Source organism: Eleutherodactylus coqui, chromosome 2 (assembly GCF_035609145.1).
Source record: "Eleutherodactylus coqui strain aEleCoq1 chromosome 2, aEleCoq1.hap1, whole genome shotgun sequence".
In the NCBI taxonomy this organism is placed as follows: domain Eukaryota; kingdom Metazoa; phylum Chordata; class Amphibia; order Anura; family Eleutherodactylidae; genus Eleutherodactylus; species Eleutherodactylus coqui.
Window position 1 is genome coordinate 65,729,747 of NC_089838.1, and position 22,669 is coordinate 65,752,415.

The following is a 22,669-nucleotide window of genomic DNA, read 5'->3' on the forward strand; positions in this document are numbered from 1 at the left end:
CTGCAGTTCGGCAGCCTCACACACGTGCCATGCCTGGCCCACGTCTTTAATTTGGTGGTTCAGCGCTTTCTGAAAAGCTACCCACGCTTGTCAGACCTGCTCAGAAAGGTGCGCCGCCTCAGCGCACATTTCCGCAAGTCCAACATGGACGCTGCCACCCTGTGGACCCTGCAACATTAGTTTAATCTGCCAGTGCACCGACTGCTGTGCGACGTGCCCACACGGTGGAACTCTACGCTCCACATGTTGGCCAGGCTCTATGAGCAGCGTAGAGCTATAGTGGAATACCAACTCCAACATGGGCGGCGTAGTGGGAGTCAGCCTCCTCAATTCTTTACAGAAGAGTGGGCCTGGTTGGCAGACATCTGCCAGGTCCTTGGAAACTTTGAGGAGTCTATCCAGATGGTGAGCGGCGATGCTGCAATCATTAGCGTCACCATTCCTCTGCTATGCCTCTTGAGAAGTTCCCTGCAAAGCATAAAGGCAGACGCTTTGCGCTCGTAAACGGAGGCGGGGGAAGACAGTATGTCGCTGGATAATCAGAGCACCCTCATGTCTATATCTCAGCACGTTGAGGAGGAGGAGGAGGAGGAGGGGGAGGAGCATGAGGAGGAGGGGGAAGAGACAGCTTGGCCCACTGCTGAGGGTACACATGCTGCTTGCCTGTCATCCTTTCAGCGTGTATGGCCAGAGGAGGAGGAGGAGGAGGATACTGAAAGTGATCTTCCTAGTGAGGACAGCCATGTTTTGCGTACTGGTACCCTGGCACACATGGCTGACTTCATGTTAGGATGCCTTTCTCGTGACCCTCGCGTTACACGCATTCTGGCCACTAAGGATTACTGGGTGTACACCCTTCTCGACCCACGGTATAAGGAGAACCTTTCCACTCTCATTCCCGAAGAGGAAAGGGGTTCCAGAATGATGCTATTCCACAGGGCGCTGGTGGACAAACTGATGGTAAACTTCCCATCCGACAGCGCTAGTGGCCGAAGGTGCAGTTCCGAGGGCCAGGTAGCAGGGGAGGCGCAGAGATCAGGCAGCATGTACAGCGCAGGCAGGGGACCATTATCCAAGGCCTTTGCCAGCTTTCTGGCTCCCCAGCAAGACTGTGTCACCGGTCCCCAGTCAAGGCTGAGTTGGCGGGAGCACTGTAAAAGGATGGTGAGGGAGTATGTAGCCGATCGCACGACCGTCCTCGGTGACGCCTCTGCCCCCTACAACTACTGGGTGTCGAAGCTGGACACGTGGCCTGAACTCGCGCTGTATGCCCTGGAGGTGCTTGCTTGTCCTGCGGCTAGCGTCTTGTCAGAGAGGGTGTTTAGTGCGGCTGGGGGAATCATCACGGATAAGCGTACCCGCCTGTCAACCGACAGTGCCGACAGGCTTACACTCATCAAGATGAACAAAGCCTGGATTTCCCCAGACTTCTCTTCTTCACCAGCGGACAGCAGCGATACCTAAGCAATACGTAGGCTGCACCCGCGGATGGAAGCATCGTTCTCTATCACCATCAAAAACGGGGACCTTTTTGCTTCATCAATCTGTGTATAATATTCCTCCTCCTCCTCCTCCTGCTCCTCCTCCTGAAACCTCACATAATCACGCCGAACGGGCAATTTTTCTTAGGCCCACAAGGCTCAGTCATATAATTTTTCTAAACAATTTTTATACGTTTCAATGCTTATTAAAGCGTTGAAACTTTCACTTCAACCAATTTTGATTTTAAGTGGGCTGCCTCCAGGCCTAGTTACCAATTAAGCCACATTAACCAAAGCGATCAATGGGTTTCACCTGCCCTCTTGGTTGGGCATGGGCAATTTTCCTCAGGTACATTAGTACTGTTGGTACACCAATTTTTGGGGGCCCTTGCCTACAGTGTAATCCAATTAATTTTTAGCCCACCTGCATTACAGCTGACGTTACATCAGCTGTGTTGGGCACTGCAATGGGATATATTTATATACCGCCGGTGGCTTCCTGGCACCCACCCATGCTGTGGGTCCACACGGAGTTGTAACTGCATGTGTCCACTTCTAAAGAACCCCAGTCTGACTGGGGCATGCAGTGTGGGCCGAAGCCCACCTGCATTAAGCACGACGTTACCTCAGCTGTGATGGGCAATGCAATGGGATATATTTATGTACAGCCGGTGGCTTCCAGGGAGCCACCCATGCTGTGGGTGCACATGGAATTCCCATTGCGGAGTTGTACCTGCCTGTGACTATTTATAAAAAAATGCGGTTTGACTGGGGCATGCAGACACCTTGACAGAATGAATAGTGTGTGGCACATAGGTTCCCCATTGCTATGCCCACGTGTGCAGCTCCAGATGGATGTGGCACAGGATTGGATTTCTCATTGCTTCTGTACAGCATTGTGGGCTATCGCCCCGCCCCTTTTAAAGAGGGTCGCTGCCCAGCCGTGCCAACCCTCTGCAGTGTGTGCCTGCGGTTCCTCTGGCAGACGCACTTATAAATAGACATGAGGGTGGTGTGGCATGAGTGCAGCTAAAGGCTGCGCAGGGACACTTTGGTGTGCGCTGCGGACACTGCGTCGTGCGCGGGGAGGGGTTGGGCAGCATGTAACCCAGGAGAAGTGGCAGCGGAGTGTCATGCAGGCAGTGATTGTGCTTTGTTGGAGGTAGTGTGGTGCTTAGCTAAGGTATGCATTGCTAATGAGGGCTTTTCAGAAGTAAAAGTTGTTGGGGGGGGCACTCTTGCCACTATTGTGGCTTAATAGTGGGACCTGGGAACTTGAGATGCAGCCCAACATGTAGCCCCTCGCCTGCCCTATCCGTTGCTGTGTCGTTCCCATCACTTTCTTGAATTGCCCCGATTTTCACAAATGAAAACCTTAGCGAGCATCGGCGATATACAAAAATGCTCGGGTCGCCCATTGACTTCAATGGGGTTCGTTACTCGAAACGAACCCTTGAGCATCGCGATAATTTCATCCCAAGTAACGAGCACCCGAGCATTTTGGTGCTCGCTCATCTCTACATACAAAATAAACAGATACAGATACCGGCTCAAAAGACCAAACAGTCCTGAGACAGGTATCCTAGATGTGCTGGGTGTCTGAAGCAAACACACATCAATTTTGAGACAAAGAAGGAAGGTCCCCAGCTCACTTAAATAGGAGGATAATTGCTATTTAAGCTGCAGCTGGGCTGTGAGCACTTAGAGAGGTTAACTACCTGATTGCCAGTAGAAAATAGAACAAAGAGTACATTTAAACAGAAGAAACAAAGTGATGCCCACGTCTGACCGGAATAGCAAGAGTGCGGCTGACACAGGTAGCAGACCTAACAGCCTCATTCCAAGATCACTGTAGCTTTTGCCAGTACATGAGGTCACAGCCAGCAAAATATAGAATAAAGATCTTATGGATATGTGACTCCATTTAATTTTACCCACTGAAAGACTTGACCTACTTGGGTAAAGTAGGCAACATGAGGGTTACAAATATTGCATTTAAGGTGGTGAATGAATTGGCAACAGAGTACTTCGGCACCCATCAAAACACTAAAATGGACAAGTCGCTGACCGCTTGCTGAAAAATGGAACAACACTGGTTAGCACAGTGCATCAAAACAAGACTCTCATACCAAAGGAATTTCTTCTCAGCAAACACAGGGCAGTAAAAAGTTCTCTTTTCGGTTTTATGAGAGAGCACTCCCTGGTGGCCACTCACACTATCCATGAACTGCATTGACGTAGTCAGAGTTGCATCATATGTAGTCTTTTTGGCAAAGAATCCTGACTGGAATACAAATAAAAAGTAATCCAGAGGACACATTTTTCTTACTGATCTAGCTGAAGATTTGGTTCAGGAACATATTAGAAGGTACAAACAGGAGCTGCAGAAAAACATCAGTCTACAGAAAACATTGTTTTTCCTCATGCCATTAGAAGCTCACCTGTTTTTATGTTGATACACGGAAGAAAAGAAGGTGACAATTATGTGGTCCCAAGAAAAGACGTATGCAAAAGACTATATGTGATAATTGTAGAATAATGTGCAGTGAACACTCTTTAGTTGCAAGGAAATGCTAAAAATGTTTCAAGTCAATTAACAGCGCAGTATTATTTGGTAACACTAGTTTTAATATCTTGTGTAAGAAAATAGATAAATAAAGAGTTCCAAGGATAATTTATAACGTGTGCTAGTGATATTCTCAACCAATTAATGGTGAAATAACAGAAAGTAACAAATAGTTAAAAAATGGGTCCTCTGAAACCACATTTGCTGCAAAACATAATGTAGTAACATAGTATATTAGGCTGAAAAAAGGCATATGTCTATCCAGTTCAGCATACAGCATGCAGCCCGCGATGCAGCAATGTTTTTGCTGCTGACTGAGGGCACCTTCACACTTGCTATCAGAATATTGCTGCGTTTTTAACGCAAATGTCAATAGGACTTTCTAATGTTATAAATACATCAAAATCGCAAGTTTGTGCTTTGCGATTTTTCTGTGATACGTTTTTAACATTAAAAAGTCCTATTGATATTTGCGTTAAAAACGCAGCAATATTCTGATAGCAAGTGTGAAGATGCCCTCAGTCAGCAATAACGAAAAGTGAACAAATTGTGAAAAAATTTTTTGCAGTTTCACAGGATGATTATCGCTCATTTTCTCTCAATTTTGAGCGATAATCATGTTGAATAAATGGCCCTTACCCCTTTCCAATCCACTGTCTGACCTCTGAAGCCATTATGATTTAAGGCTGTACAGCTCCGATGTTGGAAGACATCCGTCAGGGTTCTCTTACTGTATATTGCCAGCCTCTCTGCTGTCGTAGCCTATCCAACATGTCATCTCATGTAGTACTGGCTTTAGCCAGCATATAGCACCATTGTATAACGGCAGAAAACGAGTAAGCCCCCTAGGAAAACCAAAATACAAATTGGATTGGAAAGGGTTACCGTAGGTTTCCTAACTGAATCTAGGTAACAGTTTTTTTAAACTAGAGTAAATGGTTCCTTTATATATTATATTTAGTACTTTTGGTAGGTGTAGTGTAAGCCACTGTTTTTTAATAGAGAAGTTTGAGTAAAAATATACGGAAGCTATATAAATATTACCCGCAGCTTACAGTGGTAACTGGTAAGTTGGAGCAATAGGATGCATGTGCTAAGTTGCTGTTCTAATAGCAACTACTAGTGGGCAAAATGGCTTTAATTCATGTATCGTGCTGTATCCAATAATCACACAGACCGGAGAGTTTTAATGGCTCCTAAACATGGGCATATTTTTTATCGATATTTTATTAGCTAAAACCAGAAGTGGAACATACAACGAGAAAGTGTAATGGAAAGATTTGCATTTGTTCCGTATTTTGGACCTACTCCTGCTTTTGGCTACAAAATACTGATGAAAAATACAATTGTAAAAATGTGGTAGGTAGGCTTCTATGTCTAAAATCTACTTTTATTTTCAGGGAAAAGACATAATGAAAGACAAGTTGTCAAGGAGCTGGACGCATTTCGGCTAGTTCTGCAGCCTTTTTCAACAGCTGCAGAACTAGCCGAAACGCGTCTAGATCCTTGACAACTTGTCTTTCATGATGTCTTTTCCCTGAAAATAAAAGTAGATTTTAGACATAGAAGCCTACCTACCACTTTTTTACAATTGCCTTGTTATCAACTGAAGCTGACGTTTTTTCTGGTTTGGGCTCTGTCTACTATTATCACCTGGTTGTGAGGTCCCCGCTATAAAGGGTGAGCTCTATTTTTTCTTAGTGCACACTATGATGAAAAATACGCCGGTATGAAGGAGCCCCAAGCCTTGTCTTGTAAAGCACTCACAAAAATTATGTCTATCCTCCTAAAACTAAATATTGCCATTACCCTATGCTACTAACCATGAATTTAGTTAGATAGAGCAGGTCTTTACCATGCTAAATGATATTGAGTATAGAGCAATCATCTTTCCTACCTACAGCTCTATTGAACTTTACTGATGGCTTTTACCTTGTTCGTATCTTTTGCAAATCAAAATAAAATTAGAGTGATTTCCCAGTTTTTGGAAAACCAGCATTGTAGTGTTTGATGCAGGTTTTTTATGTGCCAAAGCAGAAGTGAATCAAGCAAGAAGAAGTAATTCATAGCCTTCATTTTTATTTCTAATTCCTTTAGAATTCATTTAAGCTTTGGCAAATTAAAAAAACATGTTTGAAAAACTTCCACGAAAATAGCAGCATTTTTCTAAAAATTCTGTATGTGAAACTACCCTTAGTGATAAGATAATTCCGACCCATTATGAATACATTAGGCTACTGGGTTACTAATTCCCGTGAGTACAAAGGAAACAAACATTAACTTGACATGTAATGGGTTATGATAACTTGACAAAAATGTACTAGAACACTGTAAATCAAGCTATCACCATGTGTCAGTCTTGTTAATGATTAATTGTACATGTCCGCTTGAATTTTAAAGCATTAGGAATCTATAAAGTGCCTTATATTCACTAAAGCCCTGTTCAAAAGAGTGTTTGTTCCAATTGTCACTGTAACAATTTTTTATCGTTGAGTATTTTTTCCTAAAATATAATTAGCTTGCATTGTACATAAAAGCTAATTGGACATCAGCATGAATTCTCTTATGTAAACAGAATGAATAAAAATTAATTAAAATCACAGTATTTATGATTGTTACTCTCTCTTTGTTTTCTATCATTTTAATAATTTTTTTTCCACTTCATCATAGCATCTCATTATCTGTTTCACCATACTATATATGCGTCTCTCACTGAAAGACCTTGTAAAGAAGAGAAAACTCTGACAGCAGTTTACAATGTGACAGCAGGACAGAGATAGACAGTTTATGTTTTTAGCAGTCTATGTCTTTTCCACACACAGTTTGGTTACTTTTGAACTTTACCTTGAGTTAAAGAGCAAATTACAGCAAGCATTTAGCTTTACATTAGGTCTGGGGTGGGGGTCCCCATAGTAAGTGTTCTCCTGTCTGCAGTGTCACCACTGGAGAAATGAGCCTATATAAAAATTCATAATGCCATGTCTAGTGAAGAGCAAACTTTTGAAAAGTTTGTTTCAGTTGGCTCGACAAACAATTGCAAAGAGTTTGTTTTGGTTTGAATTAGTTTGAACTAAAGCGGAAGTTCATCAAAACTCCTAAAACTGGCGTATACGACTGCGTAAGAACCATAATAGCCCTCTATAATACTCTGAGTATTACACAAAGCTTTCATGCCTCTTTGTCTTATACATCAGTGTTCAGGACTGCTGTTGAGTGAACAGCACCAGTAGAACGTTGTTTTGGGTAGAACTTTGGGTTAAATGCCCAGCTCAGGTTTGTTCCGAACTGAACTCTTAGTAAAGTTTGATCCAAAACAGAGTTTTACTGGTTCAGTTCGCTCAACACCAGCCATGCCCAGAGAAAGACAGTATTTATAACCACGCCTTGTGTTGGCTTAAAGATAACAGTCCTGTACAGATGACCCATGTCCATAAACTCAGAATCCCGAATTCCTTTAAAAGGGCATTAAAATTTGTTTTTCTAAACCAGACAACCTCTTTTGGAGTGCAACGATAATGCAGTTTATACATTTTGGCATTCATATCTTCTCTATCTATTAATCCATTAAGTTAAATATGAAGATGAAATACTGTAGCTTTTAACACGATTAGTTCCAAAGCAAAAAGGCTTTTTAAGTGGTTAAGAGAAGCTTTATATAACTTCTAAATTACCAGTTATAGTAATTGTCTTGTTTTCCAGTGTGAGATTAGTTTGAGAAGTTATGGTTAAAGTTAAAAAAGGGACACGTGGCATTAAAGTACCCTTAATTCTTTGATGACTGGGGGTATTTTTAGCCTGAATGCTGCATTCTAAAGGTGGACACAGCATCCCCAGGTCATACTATTACATTCTATTATGGTTAGGTTTACCACAATTAGGACATAATAGTACTCCATTTGCAGGAGAGGGAATTCAGGAATTCCTAACCATGTAAAATGTGTTTTTGGCAAGCAGAGTTACACAGGGGTTCAGAGAGATGTGCTTTTTCTTTTTGGTGTAAAAAAGCAAATTGTTATTGCTTTATTTCCCTTTTTATATTTTTTTTTATATTTTACTTCACTAACTATTTTTACATTGTGTTGTTTGTTTTATCGTAAGGAGTACACTTAGTGGAAAAATCCCCACGCTAAGTGTACTCCATACGTTGATTTAGTAGCTCTGTAGTCCTGATCTATCAGCAGGTAGGGATTTAAAATCCCCGGCTGCTGAAAGAGCTGATTGTGATTAGCTGAGGTGCTCAGCCAATCACAATCAGCTCTTTCAGCAGCCGGGGATTTTAAATCCCCGTGTGCTGATAAATCAATAGTGCAGAGCTGGGGACAGTGCAAGAAGTTGCAGCTGCGCCCCAGCAGCTGAAGAAATTTCAGGGAAGGGCTTTAAATGTAAGCCATTCCCTGAAAACCCCTAAAAAATAGTGTCAGAATATTAAAAAAAAATGATACTCACCTTCCTTCAGCTGGCGGGGCTCAGCCGCGACTTCTTCTGCTGTCCACAGCTCTGCACTATTGATCTATCAGCACGCGGGGATTTATAATCCCCGCCTGCAGAAAGAGCTGATTGTGATTGGCTGAGGTGCTTAGCCAATCACAATCAGCTCCTTCAGGAGGGGGCGGAGCTTGCCAAGCAGGAAGCAGGACGCAGCCCGCTGAGCTCCCGGAGACAGCGCAAGAAAACGGGCCACCACACCGCGCCGGAGCCACAAACCTGGCGTCCTACTGCAGTGCTAGATTCCTGACAGCTCCAGGAGCATTTAGACACCGCTCCAGAGTGAATCCGACGAGGAAGCGAGCGCGGCTTACCGGAACGGCTGCTTCCCCGGACTGGACCCCTGGGTGCCGGCGGCAGGTGCGGACGATCCGAGTGGCAGAAGCGGAGTGGTAGGTAGGTGAACGGTGGACGCCGACACCGGAGCACGGGGAAGCTCACTGACGGGGCTGTACACACCACTCCACCCCTCTCCCCCCCCCTGCACACAGTACCGGAGGACAGGAGAGTGGGAAAACACAGCAAGGGGACAGCAACTTACTCCCCCCTCCCCTCGGCAGCAGACACCAGAGGCTCACCATACAGCAGAGGGCTGGAGGTGAGGGAGACACAAACAAGCCACAAGTCTACCCCCCCTTACAGACAACAAATAAGACCCCTGCTTCTGCAACAGGGGCCATTCAGCAGCCCCCCCCCCCCCCATAGGCTCAAAGAGGACTGAAAGCCCCCACTAGCAGGCGGTCACCACCCATTCACAACACAGTGGAGCCACACAGGCTCAATAAGCCACCCGAGCCACTTTGGGACAGGCACTGCTTGTCGGCCCGCCACACATCCAGCAACCCCCCAAAGCTCAGGGAGGTCTCAAAGCCCCCGCACTGGCAGGTGACTACCAACCAGCCACAATACAGAGCAGCCACAAAGGCCCAGCAAGCCACCTGAATGACTCTGGAACGGGCACTGCTGGTCGGCTTGCCACGCCCGCCACACCCTGCTCATAGACACAACTGGGTGTCCTACAGCCAACACCTACCTCCCGACCAACAAGAGGAGACCCTCTCGTGAACCCCAAGCTCCCTGCGCATCAGAAAGCTGAAAAGGGGACAAAAACTGGGAGCGAAAGACATTAAGCCGGAACAACCTAACAACCATAACTCTGGCCATGCTCGCCCAGTCAGGGCCCAGAATGAACATTTAACATCTCACTATGCGCTAACAGACCCCTGATGTACGTGTGAACAATAGCAGCAAATACGGTGCACCGCCGCACGGACGCACAAACCTGAGTCAACAAACCCTAGCAAAGCGCAAATATACCCCCCTTTACAATGGTGAAAATTGGGGAAGACAAGAATAAAGACCACGCAGAACTGCCCAAAATCAATAAAAATCAAGCGGAAATGGATAAATACCTAAAAAAAGAAACACAGCTCGCCAGCGGCACAAAAACAGAGACCACACCACGAATACGTCACAGACCCACACTCAGACGACTCAGAGGGAGAAAGTGCCTCAGCTGCCTCAGAACACAATGAAGAGCTCGACAGAGACCCAATTTCTCGCTCCTTCCTAAAAAAAAACACGGAAATAGACAATGGCAGAGATCAAAGTTACCTCATTTAACATTAGAGGCTGGAACAGCCCACAGAAGAGAGCCCAGACCTTTAATCTGCTGAAAAAACAATCCCCAGAGGTGCTGTTTCTACAAGAAACTCACTTCCGCCACAACCACGTCCCTAGACTTCCAACCCATACATACAACCAATGGCACCACAGCACACACTCCTCGGCCTCTAGATGGGTTACCATCGCAATAAATAAAAATGTCCCCTTCACTCCTACGGGGTCAGAACAAGACCCAAAAGGTAAATACTTATTCTTAAAAGGCACGATAGCCAATAGCGAGATCACATTTGCCAATCTATATGCACCAAACAAACAACAGGTCCAATGGCTCACACGGGTCTTGATTAAATTTAGAGAATTTGCGGGAGGACTGCAGGTGGTCGGCGGGGACTTTAATCTAGCTCTAGAGCACTCAATTGACACAACCTCGAACACCTCGTCAGTTCCCTGCAGCCAAACCCACAAGTTCAGGAGCCTGTTAGTGGACTTAAAACTATGAGACGCCTGGATACTGAAAAATCCCAACCTCAGGGAGTACACATACTTTTCACACATTCACAAATCGTACCATAGAATCGACTACCTACTAATCTCAGGCAAATACCTACACTCAGTCACAGCAACTGACATAAGCCAAATCACAATATCTGACCACGCCCCCATTGCTCTCATGTTGATAGTGGACAGCCTGCCGAGGAGGGAATGGAGCTGGCGCCTAAACTGCACACTGATAAACGGGTGGGAAAACTTCACAAGATTAAATGATAAACTAGAAGAATTCTTCTCAATCAATGACTCACACGAGGTTCCCGCCCCAATTATCTGGGAAGCACACAAAGCCTATATAAGAGAGGAACTAATCTCACTAGGCACCAGGACCAAACGCCAGAGGAATGAGGAAATTAACTCACTCTTGACCCAAATCTCATACAAAGAAACCCTACATAAAAAGAACCTGGAAGACAAGACTTTAAAAGAGCTCACATACCTAAGAGAAAAACTTAAAAATCTACTTCATATAAAATCAGCCAAGACCCTGCTGTCATCTAAGTACAAGATTTACGTGCACGGCGACAGAGGGTCAAAGACAATGACGAGGCTTATCCAAAAGCAAAAAGAGAAAGCATTCATCTCTCAAATTAAAACCCCTACGGGAAAAACGGTGACATCAACAGAAGATCTTGCACTAGAATTTGAAAAATATTACACCGCATTATATAGCCTAGATAACGACAATGAGAGCCCACAAGATACCACACTCAACTTTCTAAACAACTTAAATCTCCCCGGACTTTCAGAGGAAGATGCTGCTTCACTCCTACACCAAGTCACGGACGACGAGGGGAGGGAGGTCCTAGCAACTATCCCCAACGGAAAAAGTCCAGGCCCTGATGGACTGCCCATCATATACTATAAAAAATTTGCCGATACACTAATCCCTCACCTAACCAAACTATGCAATTCCCTCCTTTCAGGCACGCCCCTGCCCAAACAAGCCTTAGAGGCACACATATCGCTCATACCTAAAGAAGGCAAAGCACCGAAGCTATGTAGCAATGAATGCAGATATAAAACTATGGGAAAAAATAATAGCTCAAACAATAGCCCCCCTACTCACAAAGCTAATAAACCCAGACCAAGTTGGATTTGTCCCGGGAAGAGAGGGCAAATTCAACACGACCAGAGCAATCCATGCAATACACTTTGCTAGGCAAAACAAACTACCACTGGTCCTGATCTCTACGGATGCCGAAAAGGCTTTTGATAGAGTAAGATCGAAATATATGGAAAACATCCTGAGCAAGTTTGGCTTCCCGCCCATATTTATTAGAGCCATGCTCTCCCTATATACAGAGCCAACGGCCAAAGTCCTTGTTAATGGCACGCTATCCAAACCCTTCACCATAAGAAATGGCACCTGACAGGGTTGCCCACTATCCCCTACACTTTTTATACTGACAATGGGGACACATCTACAGGAAATCAGCCAAAACCCAGACATTGTAGGCCTCCGAATAGGAGGTAAAACACACACCATGGCGGCCTTCGCGGACGATCTGCTGCTACTGGTCACAAACCCGACCAAAGCACTGGCAGCGCTCAAGGGAACGTTCGACCTCTTCGGCAGGCTGTCCAACTTTAAAATAAACTACTACAAGTCAGAGGCACTAAACATCTCCGCCTCACCCCAAGTAGTTAGAAAACTGAAAGAGCAGTACGCCTTCAAATGGCCCACGAGTAGCATCAAGTATCTAGGTATCACACTAAAGGCCAACCCCTCCCATCTTTACGAAGCCAACTTCACCCCACTAATTAAAAAAGTGAAAACCCCACTCACACAATTCAACATACTGCTAATTTCCTGGCTAGGGAGAAAGAACCTCATTTCCACCTACATACTGCCTCAAATAATTTATACTATGCACTCAGTCCCAATAGAGATATCTAACTTCTTTTTTGCACATATACATAAGCTCTTTAGAGACTTTATATGGGATGGACACAAACCACGATTGGCGTTCTCTACTCTCACCAAAAGCGCCCACAGGGAGGCGCCGGCCTCCCGAACTTGCAATACTACCACAGGGCGATCCACATTGCCAGGTGGATCCTCTTGACAGACAAAGAAATAGCCTCTCCCTCATTTGAAATGGAGAGAGAGGCGCTGGGCAGGGAAAATCAAGCACTACTTTGGATAAAAGGCCCCCACCTCGGTAAACATACACGCCTAGGCCCAATCACGAAATGTACAATAAAAGTACTGAGGCTCGTAAGAGCAGAAGCATCAAAAGAACCCCCCCCCCCCCCAATGACCCCGGCCAATCTGATACCGTCCATCTTGGCAAATAAACCACTGAGAACAGAAAGAGTGTGGGACAAACTTGGGGATCTCACAATTTACATTATCCTTAAAAGCCCCAAACTTAATGACCAAACGCAACTAGATATTCTCTTGCCTCAGTGCCCGCTCGATTTCTTGAGCAGGGCAGGCCTTTTCCAAGCCCTGAGACGATTCCAGACAACCCACCGGAGGGACCAGCGGGATCCCCTCTGGTGTGAAACCCACATCGCACTCCCCTCCCGCCCGAAGAGACTGGTCACCCAGCTTTACAGAGGTCTCCTCTTACAAACTGCCATAGAAAAACCCTGGTTTCTTAGGGAGTGGGAGAGGGAACTAAATTTAACCCTGAACAGAGAAGAGACTCTTAGAGTTCTAAAAAATTCTAATGGATTCTCCAGATGTGTACGGACTCAGGAGAACTCGTACAAGATACTCACGAGATGGTACAGAACACCTGTCACATCCTCTAAAATGAACCCGGGGAATCCGGGGAAGAGAGGCGAACAGCCCTACACATCTGGTGGAACTGCAGCAGAATCAAACCCTTTTGGCAATCAGTTAATAACTAAAGATGAGCGAGCACCAAAATGCTCGGGTGCTCGTTACTCGGGACGAAATTTTCGCGATGCTCGAGGGTTCGTTTCGAGTAACGAACCCCATTGAAGTCAATGGGCGACCCGAGCATTTTTGTATATCGCCAATGCTCGCTAAGGTTTCCATTTGTGAAAATCTGGGCAATTCAAGAAAGTGATGGGAACGACACAGCAACGGATAGGGCAGGCGAGGGGCTACATGTTGGGCTGCATCTCAAGTTCCCAGGTCCCACTATTAAGCCACAATAGTGGCAAGAGTGCCCCCCCCCAACAACTTTTACTTCTGAAAAGCCCTCATTAGCAATGCATACCTTAGCTAAGCACCACACTACCTCCAACAAAGCACAATCACTGCCTGCATGACACTCCGCTGCCACTTCTCCTGGGTTACATGCTGCCCAACCCCCCCCCCCCCCCCCGCAGGACCCAGTGTCCACAGCGCACACCAAATTGTCCCTGCGCAGCCTTCAGCTGCCCTCATGCCACTCCACACTCATGTCTATTTATAAGTGTGTCTGCCATGAGGAGGAACCGCAGGCACACACTGCAGAGGGTTGGCATGGCTAGGCAGCGACCCTCTTTAAAATGGGCGGGGCGATAGCCCGCAATGCTGTACAGAAGCAATGAGAAATATAATCCTGTGCCACTGCCATCAGGAGCTGCACACGTGGGCATAGCAATGGGGAACCTATGTGCCACACACTATTCATTCTGTCAAGGTGTCTGCATGCCCCAGTCAGACCGCGGTTTTTTATAAATAGTCACAGGCAGGTACAACTCCGCAATGGGAATTCCGTGTGTACCCACAGCATGGGTGGCTCCCTGGAACCCATCGGCTGTACATAAATGTATCCCATTGCAGTGCCCATCACAGCTGAGGTAACGTCCGATTAAATGCAGGTGGGCTTCGGCCCACACTGCATGCCCCAGTCAGACTGGGGTTCTTTAGAAGTGGACACATGCAGTTACAACTCCGTGTGGACCGACAGCATGGGTGGGTGCCAGGAAGCCACCGGCGGTATATAAATATATCCCATTGCATTGCCCATCACAGCTGAGGTAATGTCATGTTTAATGCAGGTGGGCTTCGGCCCACACTGCATGCCCCAGTCAGACTGGGGTTCTTTAGAAGTGGACACATGCAGTTACAACTCTGTGTGGACCCACAGCATGGGTGGCTCCCTGGAAGCCACCGGCTGAACATAAATGTATCCCATTGCAGTGCCCATCACAGCTGAGGTAATGTCAGCTTTAATGCAGGTGGGCAAAAAATAAATTGGATTACACTGTAGGCGAGGGCCCCAAAAAATTGGTGTACCAACAGTACTAATGTATGTCAGAAAAATTGCCCATGCCCAACCAAGAGGGCAGGTGAAACCCACTAATCGCTTTGGTTAATGTGGCTTAAAGGGGTTGTCCCGCGGCAGCAAGTGGGTCTATACACTTCTGTATGACCATATTAATGCACTTTGTAATGTACATTGTGCATTAATTATGAGCCATACAGAAGTTATAAGAAGTTTTTCACTTACCTGCTCCGTTGCTAGCGTCCTCGTTTCCATGGAGACGACTAATTTTCGCCGTCTAATGGCCAAATTAGCCGCGCTTGCGCAGTCCGGGTCTTCTTCTTTTCTGAATGGGGCACCGTGTAGCTCCGTGTATCTCCGCCCCGTCACGTGCCGATTCCAGCCAATCAGGAGGCTGGAATCGGCAATGGACCGCACAGAAGCCCTGCGGTCCACCAAGGGAGAGGATCCCGGCGGCCATCTTCAGCAGGTAAGTAAGAAGTCACCGGAGCGCGGGGATTCAGGTAAGCACTCTCCGGTGTTCTTTTTTAACCCCTGCATCGGGGTTGTCTCGCGCCGAACGGGGGGGGGGGGTTTGAAAGGAAAAAAAAAAACATTTCGGCGCGGGACAACCCCTTTAATTTGTAACTAGGCCTGTAGGCAGCCCAGTTAAAATAAAAATTGGTTCAGGTGCAAGTTTCAACGCTTTAATGAGCATTGAAATGTATAAAAATTGTTTACAAAAATTATATGACTGAGCCTTGTGGGCCTAAGAAAAATTGCCCGTTCGGCGTGATTACGTCAGGTTTCAGGAGGAGGAGCAGGAGGAGGAGGAGGAATATTAGACACAGATTGATGAAGCAGAAATGTCCCCGTTTTGGATGGTGAGAGAGAACGTAGCTTCCATCCGCGGGTGCAGCCTACGTATTGCTTACGTATCGCTGCTGTCCGCTGGTGGAGAAGAGAAGTCTGGGGAAATCCAGGCTTTGTTCATCTTGATGAGTGTAAGCCTGTCGGCACTGTCGGTTGACAGGCGGGTACGCTTATCTGTGATGATTCCCCCAGCCGCACTAAACACCCTCTCTGACAAGACGCTAGCCGCAGGACCAGCAAGTACCTCCAGGGCATACAGCGTGAGTTCAGGCCACGTGTCCAGCTTCGACACCCAGTAGTTGTAGGGGGCAGAGGCGTCACGGAGGACGGTCGTGCGATCGGCTACGTACTCCCTCACCATCCTTTTACAGTGCTCCCGCCGACTCAGCCTTGACTGGGGAGCGGTGACACAGTCTTGCTGGGGAGCCAGAAAGCTGTCAAAGGCCTTAGAGAGTGTTCCCCTGCCTGTGCTGTACATGCTGCCTGATCTCTGCGCCTCCCCTGCTACCTAGCCCTCGGAACTGCGCCTTTGGCCACTAGCGCTGTCGGATGGGAATTTTACCATCAGTTTGTCTGCCAGGGTCCTGTGGTATAGCTTCACTCTCGAACCCCTTTCCTCTTCGGGTATGACAGTGGAAAGGTTCTCCTTATACCGTGGGTCGAGCAGTGTGTACACCCAGTAATCCGTAGTGGCCAGAATGCGTGAAACGCAAGGGTCACGAGAAAGGCATCCTAACATGAAGTCAGCCATGTGTGCCAGGGTACCTGTACGCAACACATGGCTGTCCTCACTAGGAAGATCACTTTCAGGATCCTCCTCCTCAGGCCATATACGCTGAAAGGATGACAGGCAAGCAGCATGGGTACCCTCAGCAGTGGGCCAAGCTGTCTCTTCCCCCTCCTCCTCATCCTCCTCATGCTCCTCCTCCTCCTCCTCAACGCGCTGAGATATAGACAGGAGGGTGCTCTGACTATCCAGCGACATACTGTCTTCCCCCGCCTCTGTTTCCGAGCGCAAAGCGTCTGCCTTTATGCTTTGCAGGGAACTTCTCAAGAGGCATAGCAGAGGAATGGTGACGCTAATGATTGCAGCATCGCCGCTCACCATCTGGGTAGACTCCTCAAAGTTTCCAAGGACCTGGCAGATGTCTGCCAACCAGGCCCACTCTTCTGTAAAGAATTGAGGAGGCTGACTCCCACTGCGCCGCCCATGTTGGAGTTGGTATTCCACTATAGCTCTACGCTGCTCATAGAGCCTGGCCAACATGTGGAGCGTAGAGTTCCACCGTGTGGGCACGTCGCACAGCAGTCGGTGCACTGGCAGATGAAACCGATGTTGCAGGGTGCGCAGGGTGGCAGGGTCCGTGTGGGACTTTCAAAAACACTGAACCACCAAATTAAAGACGTGGGCCAGGCATGGCACGTGCGTGAGGCTGCCGAGCTGCAGAGCCGCCACCAGGTTACGGCCGTTGTCACACACGACCATGTCCGGTTGGAGGCTCAGCGGCGCAAGCCAGCGGTCGGTCTGCTCTGTCAGACCCTGCAGCAGTTCATGGGTCGTGTGCCTCTTCTGTCCTAAGCTGAGTAGTTTCAGCACGGCCTGCTGACGCTTGCCCACCGCTGTGCTGCCATGCCGCGCGACACCGACTGCTGGCGACGTGCTGCTGCTGACACATCTTGATTGCGAGACAGAGGTTGCATAGGAGGAGGAGGGTGGTTTAGTGGAGCAAGCATACACCGCCGCAGATACCACCACCGAGCTGGGGCACGCAATTCTGGGGGTGGGTAGGACGTGAGCGGTCCCAGGCTCTGACTCTGTCCCAGCCTCCACTAAATTCACCCAATGTGCCGTCAGGGAGATATAGTGGCCCTGCCCACCTGTGCTTGTCCACGTGTCCGTTGTTAAGTGGACCTTGCCAGTAACCGCGTTGGTGAGGGCGCGTACAATGTTGTGGGGGACGTGGTCGTGCAGGGCTGGGACGGCACATCGGGAAAAGTAGTGGCAACTGGGAACTGAGTAGCGCGGGGCCGCGGCCGCCATCATACCTTTAAAAGCCTCCGTTTCCACAACCCTATACGGCAGCATCTCCAGGCTGATAAATTTGGCTATGTGCACGTTTAACGCTTGAGCGTGCGGGTGTGTGGCGGCGTACTTGCGCTTCCGCTCCAACACTTGCGCTAGCGACGGCTGGACGGTGCGCTGAGAGACATTGGTGGATGGGGCCGAGGACAGCGGAGGTGAGGGTGTGGGTGCAGGCCAGGAGACGGTAGTGCCTGTGTCCTGAGAGGGGGGTTGGATCTCAGTGGCAGTTTGGGGCACAGGGGGAGAGGCAGCGGTGCAAACCGGAGGCGGTGAACGGCCTTCGTCCCACCTTGTGGGGTGCTTGGCCATTATATCTCTGTGCATACTGGTGGTGATGAGGCTGCTGGTGGTGGCTCCCCGGCTGATCTTGGCGCGACAAAGGTTGAACATCACTGTTTGTCGGTCGTCTGCACTCTCAGTGAAAAACTGCCACACCTTTGAGCACCTCGACCTCTGCAGGGTGGCATGGCGCGAGGGGGCGCTTTGGGAAACAGTTGGTGGATTATTCGGTCTGGCCCTGCCTCTACCCCTGGCCACCGCACTGCCTCTTCCAACCTGCCCTGCTGCTGCACTTGCCTCCCCCTCTGAAGACCTGTCCTCAGTAGGCGTAGCAAACCAGGTGGGGTCAGTCACCTCATCGTCCTGCTGCTCTTCCTTCTGAATCCTCTGTGCGCTCCTCCCTTGGACTTACTGCAATTACTACTACCTGAGTGATAGACAACTGTGTCTCATCGTCATCGTTCTCCTCACCCACTGAAAGCTCTTGAGACAGTTGCCGGAAGTCCCCAGCCTCATTCCCCGGACCCCGGGAACTTTCCAAAGGTTGGGCATCGGTCACGACAAACTCCTGCGGTGGGAGAGGAACCATTGCTGCCCATTCTGGGCAGGGGCCCGGGAACAGTTCCTGGGAGTCTGCCTGCTCCTCAGAATGTGTCATTGTAATGGAGTGAGGAGGCTGGGAGGAAGGAGGAGCAGCAGCCAGAGGATTCAGAGTTGCAGCAGTGGACGGCACAGAATTCTGGGTGGTCAATAGATTGCTGGATGCACTTTCTGCCATCACGACAGGACCTGCTCACACTGCTCATTTTCTAATAAAGGTCTACCGCGTGGACCCATTAATTGTGAGATGAATGTGGGGACGCCAGAAACGTGCCTCTCTCCTAATCCCGCAGCAGTCGGCTGCGATACACCTGGATCAGGAGCTCGGCCTGTGCCCACACCCTGACTTGGGCCTCTGCGTCCTCGCCTGCGTCCACGTCCTCTAGGCCTACCCCTACCCCTCAGCATGCTGTATTACCAGTAGTGCAGAAACAGAACGCTGTAATTAAATGTGCCGCTTATTGGCCTGTGGTTGGAGGCTGACTTCCCTTACGGAATGCACAGCAGAGCCAGGAAACAATTTTGTGCACGCCTGTAGTGAGACGTAGGTGCGTATGACTGAGCTAGTGGAATTCACAGCGCAGAAGCAGTCAAGTGGCCAAAGGCCAGTAGTAGGCCTTAAGTATTTTGCTTCTATTTTTTTTAAAATGCTGAGCTGATACAGCAGACAGATACTGTAGGCAGCGTATAATATTATGTATACTGTTTCCCTCTGGCGGGATGACGGCGCTGATGTAACAGAGACAGCAGATCCCGGAAACAATTTTGCGCAAGCCTGCTGTAACGCTTAGCTGCGTATTTAGTAGGACTACTACCCCCAGCAGACATGCAGTAAACTGAGGACGGTCACTGGCAGCCCAAATATAGTATTTTTCCCCAATTTTTTGGAAAAAGCCCACTGCCTATATAGCCTGAATATCTCTTTCCCGGCCTCACCAGTACTGGCCCTATACTCTGTACAATGACTGCAGACTGCGGACGCAATGCTCTGCACGCCCGATATAGAAAAAAAAAAATTGTGCAACACTGCTAAAAGCAGCCTCAACAGTACTGCACACGGTCAGATGTGGCCCTAAGAAGGACCGTTGGGGTTCTTGAAGCCTAAAATCACTCCTAACACTTTCCCTATAGCAGCTCCGGCACCAGCAGCACTTTCCCTGATCTCTGTCAGAATGCATCTGTGGCGAGCCGCGGGAGGGGCCGATTTATATACTCGGGTGACACCTGCTCTCGCCAGCCACTCACTGCAGGGGGGTGGTATAGGGCTTGAACGTCGCAGGGGGAAGTTGTAATGCCTTCTCTGTCTTTCTATTGGCCAGAAAAGCGCGCTAACGTTTTTAGAAATGAAAGTGAAAGTAACTCGAACATCGCGTGGTGCTCGCCTCTAGTAACGAGCATCTCGAACATGCTAATACTCGAACGAGTATCAAGCTCGGACGAGTACGTTCGCTCATCTCTATTAATAACCTTATTAACAAAATCTGTCACATGAATTACACATTCAGGCCAAAGGAGATACTAATCTGGCTGCCCACAAGGCAATTTAAACCCTCTCATAAAAACCTAGCGACCACTCTCTTCACAGCAGCCAAACTGCTGATCCCCTTATTTTGGCAGAAGAAAGAGAGCCCGCAGATCGCACAATGGGTAGAAAGGGTCTCACAAATCTTTAGATTTGAGGAGATGCTGGCCTGGGAAAATGGCTCAAGAGAAGACCTCACCACCCTGTGGACGCCCTGGATTCTGTACCAGGGTGATAGCGACAATTCAAACCCATAATCAAAAATATGGCTCCAAACCAACCTGCTACCAAAAGCCCGTCTAGCCCCACCTAAAGATTTAATTAAATGCACCTTGCTGTACTTCCCCCATGTTAACCAACCCTGAAACCTAACCACCTCCCCTCCCCCACACCCCCATCACCCCCTCCCCCCTAACCCGTACTATGTGTCAACAAACAAACGGAGTATTCGTGTCATGATAATCTGCTGCCTTAATTAGTTTGTTGGAGTTATCACACGAAATGATATACAGCCCTGCGCGGCCAATCTGCACTTGACCATTGTTGTTGTCGTCACTGTTATTCATTTCAATAAAAAGAAGTTGTTTAACAAAAAAATATCAGCTTTTTCAGCAGGCGAGGATTTAAAATCCCTGCGTGCTAATAGATCAATAGTGCAGAGCCGGGGACAGCGCAAGAAGTCACGGCTGAGCCCTGGCAGCTGAAGGGAGGTGACTATTGCACTATTTTTTAGGGCTTTTCAGGGAAGGGAATATACTTAAAGCCCTTCCCTGAAATTCCTTCAGCTGCTGGGGCTCAGCCGCAACTTTTTGCACTGTCCCCAGCTCTGCACTATTGATCTATTAGCACGCGGGGATTTAAAATCCCCGCCTGCTGAAAGAGCTGATTGTAATTGGCTGAGCGCCTTAGCCAATAGAAACCAGCTCTTTCAACAGGCGGGCATTTTAAATCCCCGTCTGCTGATAGATCAAGACTACAGAGCTGGGGACACTATTTTTCAGGGAAGGGCTTATATTTAAAGCCCTTCCCTGAAATACCTTCAGTTGCCGGGGCTCAGCTGCGACTTCTAGCGCTGTTCTGTGCTCTGCACTATTGAAAACATGGGGAGGAGAGGGTCAAGATTTTCCCGCGTGGTGCTCGGCTCGAGTAACGAGTATATCGAGTATGCTAATGCTCGATTGAGCATCAAGCTCGGACGAGCTCGGACACTTTTTTTGACTAACAAAGGGGATTGGCTTCATGACAAAGGGCCTGGCTTAACCTTTTCCAATTCATTTATTTTCTCTCATCTATTCTCCCCAGCTCTAAATAAATTGGAGCTGGGGAGAATGGATGAGAAAAAATACATTTTCCCTTCACCCTCCTGAACTGACAGAGTTCAGGAGGGTGCAGGTGCTCACTGCACCGTGGGGGAATGCGGAAGTCATACTTCCGCATTATCCCTTCTGCCTCCCGGCTCGGCGATCATGTGACCGCTAGTGTCAGGTGGCACCGAACGGTCACATGATCGCCGGGTCGGGAGGCAGAAGGGAGAATGCGGAAGTATTACTTCCGCATTTCCCCCATGGTGCAGGCTCTCGGCTCGGTGTTCATGTGACCGCTGGGGGTCAGGTAACACCAGCTGTCACATGATCGCCGTCTGGAATCTCTCTGCATTACATAGCGCTAATTGAGCGCTATGTAATGTGTAAGGGAGAAGGCAGAAAGGGTTAGAAACCCTTTCTGCCTTCTTCTCGGGGGTCCTTGATGAGGATCAGTGCAGGAGTGCATCTGCACCTGATGTTTCTGATGATCGGGTGCAGATGCACTCCTGCACTGCAGTGTCGGGCCTGTCCCGAAATCGGAGCTGTGGAGGGAAATGATGATGCCGGGGCAGGCCGGACATTGGATTGGAAAAGGTTAAAGGCAACATTGTGTATCAAAAACTGCAACAAATGTCGACATAATTTTTGTTGTAAACTGAGCCAACTAATAGGTGGTATAAATTTAAAGTTGACAGTCTTAAAATCCCAGAGGTTTATCATCAAGCAGTGCCACTCTGATAAATTTGCAAATAAGAGAGATGGAATATTACCTCCAGGATTCCTTCAAACCAAAGTTACACTCTTTATACAAGCCTTGTAACAATGACTGCAAATTAAAAGCAAAGCCAGACTCCATGCACAGACAGCTGTTTCAGGGTACTTGCCCTTCCTCAGTGCCCAGTAGGAGTCTAGCTTTGCTAGTGAGAGACTTGAGATGGGGTTCAGAAACACTATTTTTTCTCCTAAGGAAGAGCACCTAGATGGTGAGTGAGGAGACTTAAAGGGCCATTCATGCTCCTCTTGGTACTATGCAAATTAGGGAGATTTTAGGGGAATATTAGGTGGCACTGTGGAGGTAATATTCCATCTCCCTTATTACCCAGAGGAGCATGAATGGCCTTTTGAGTCT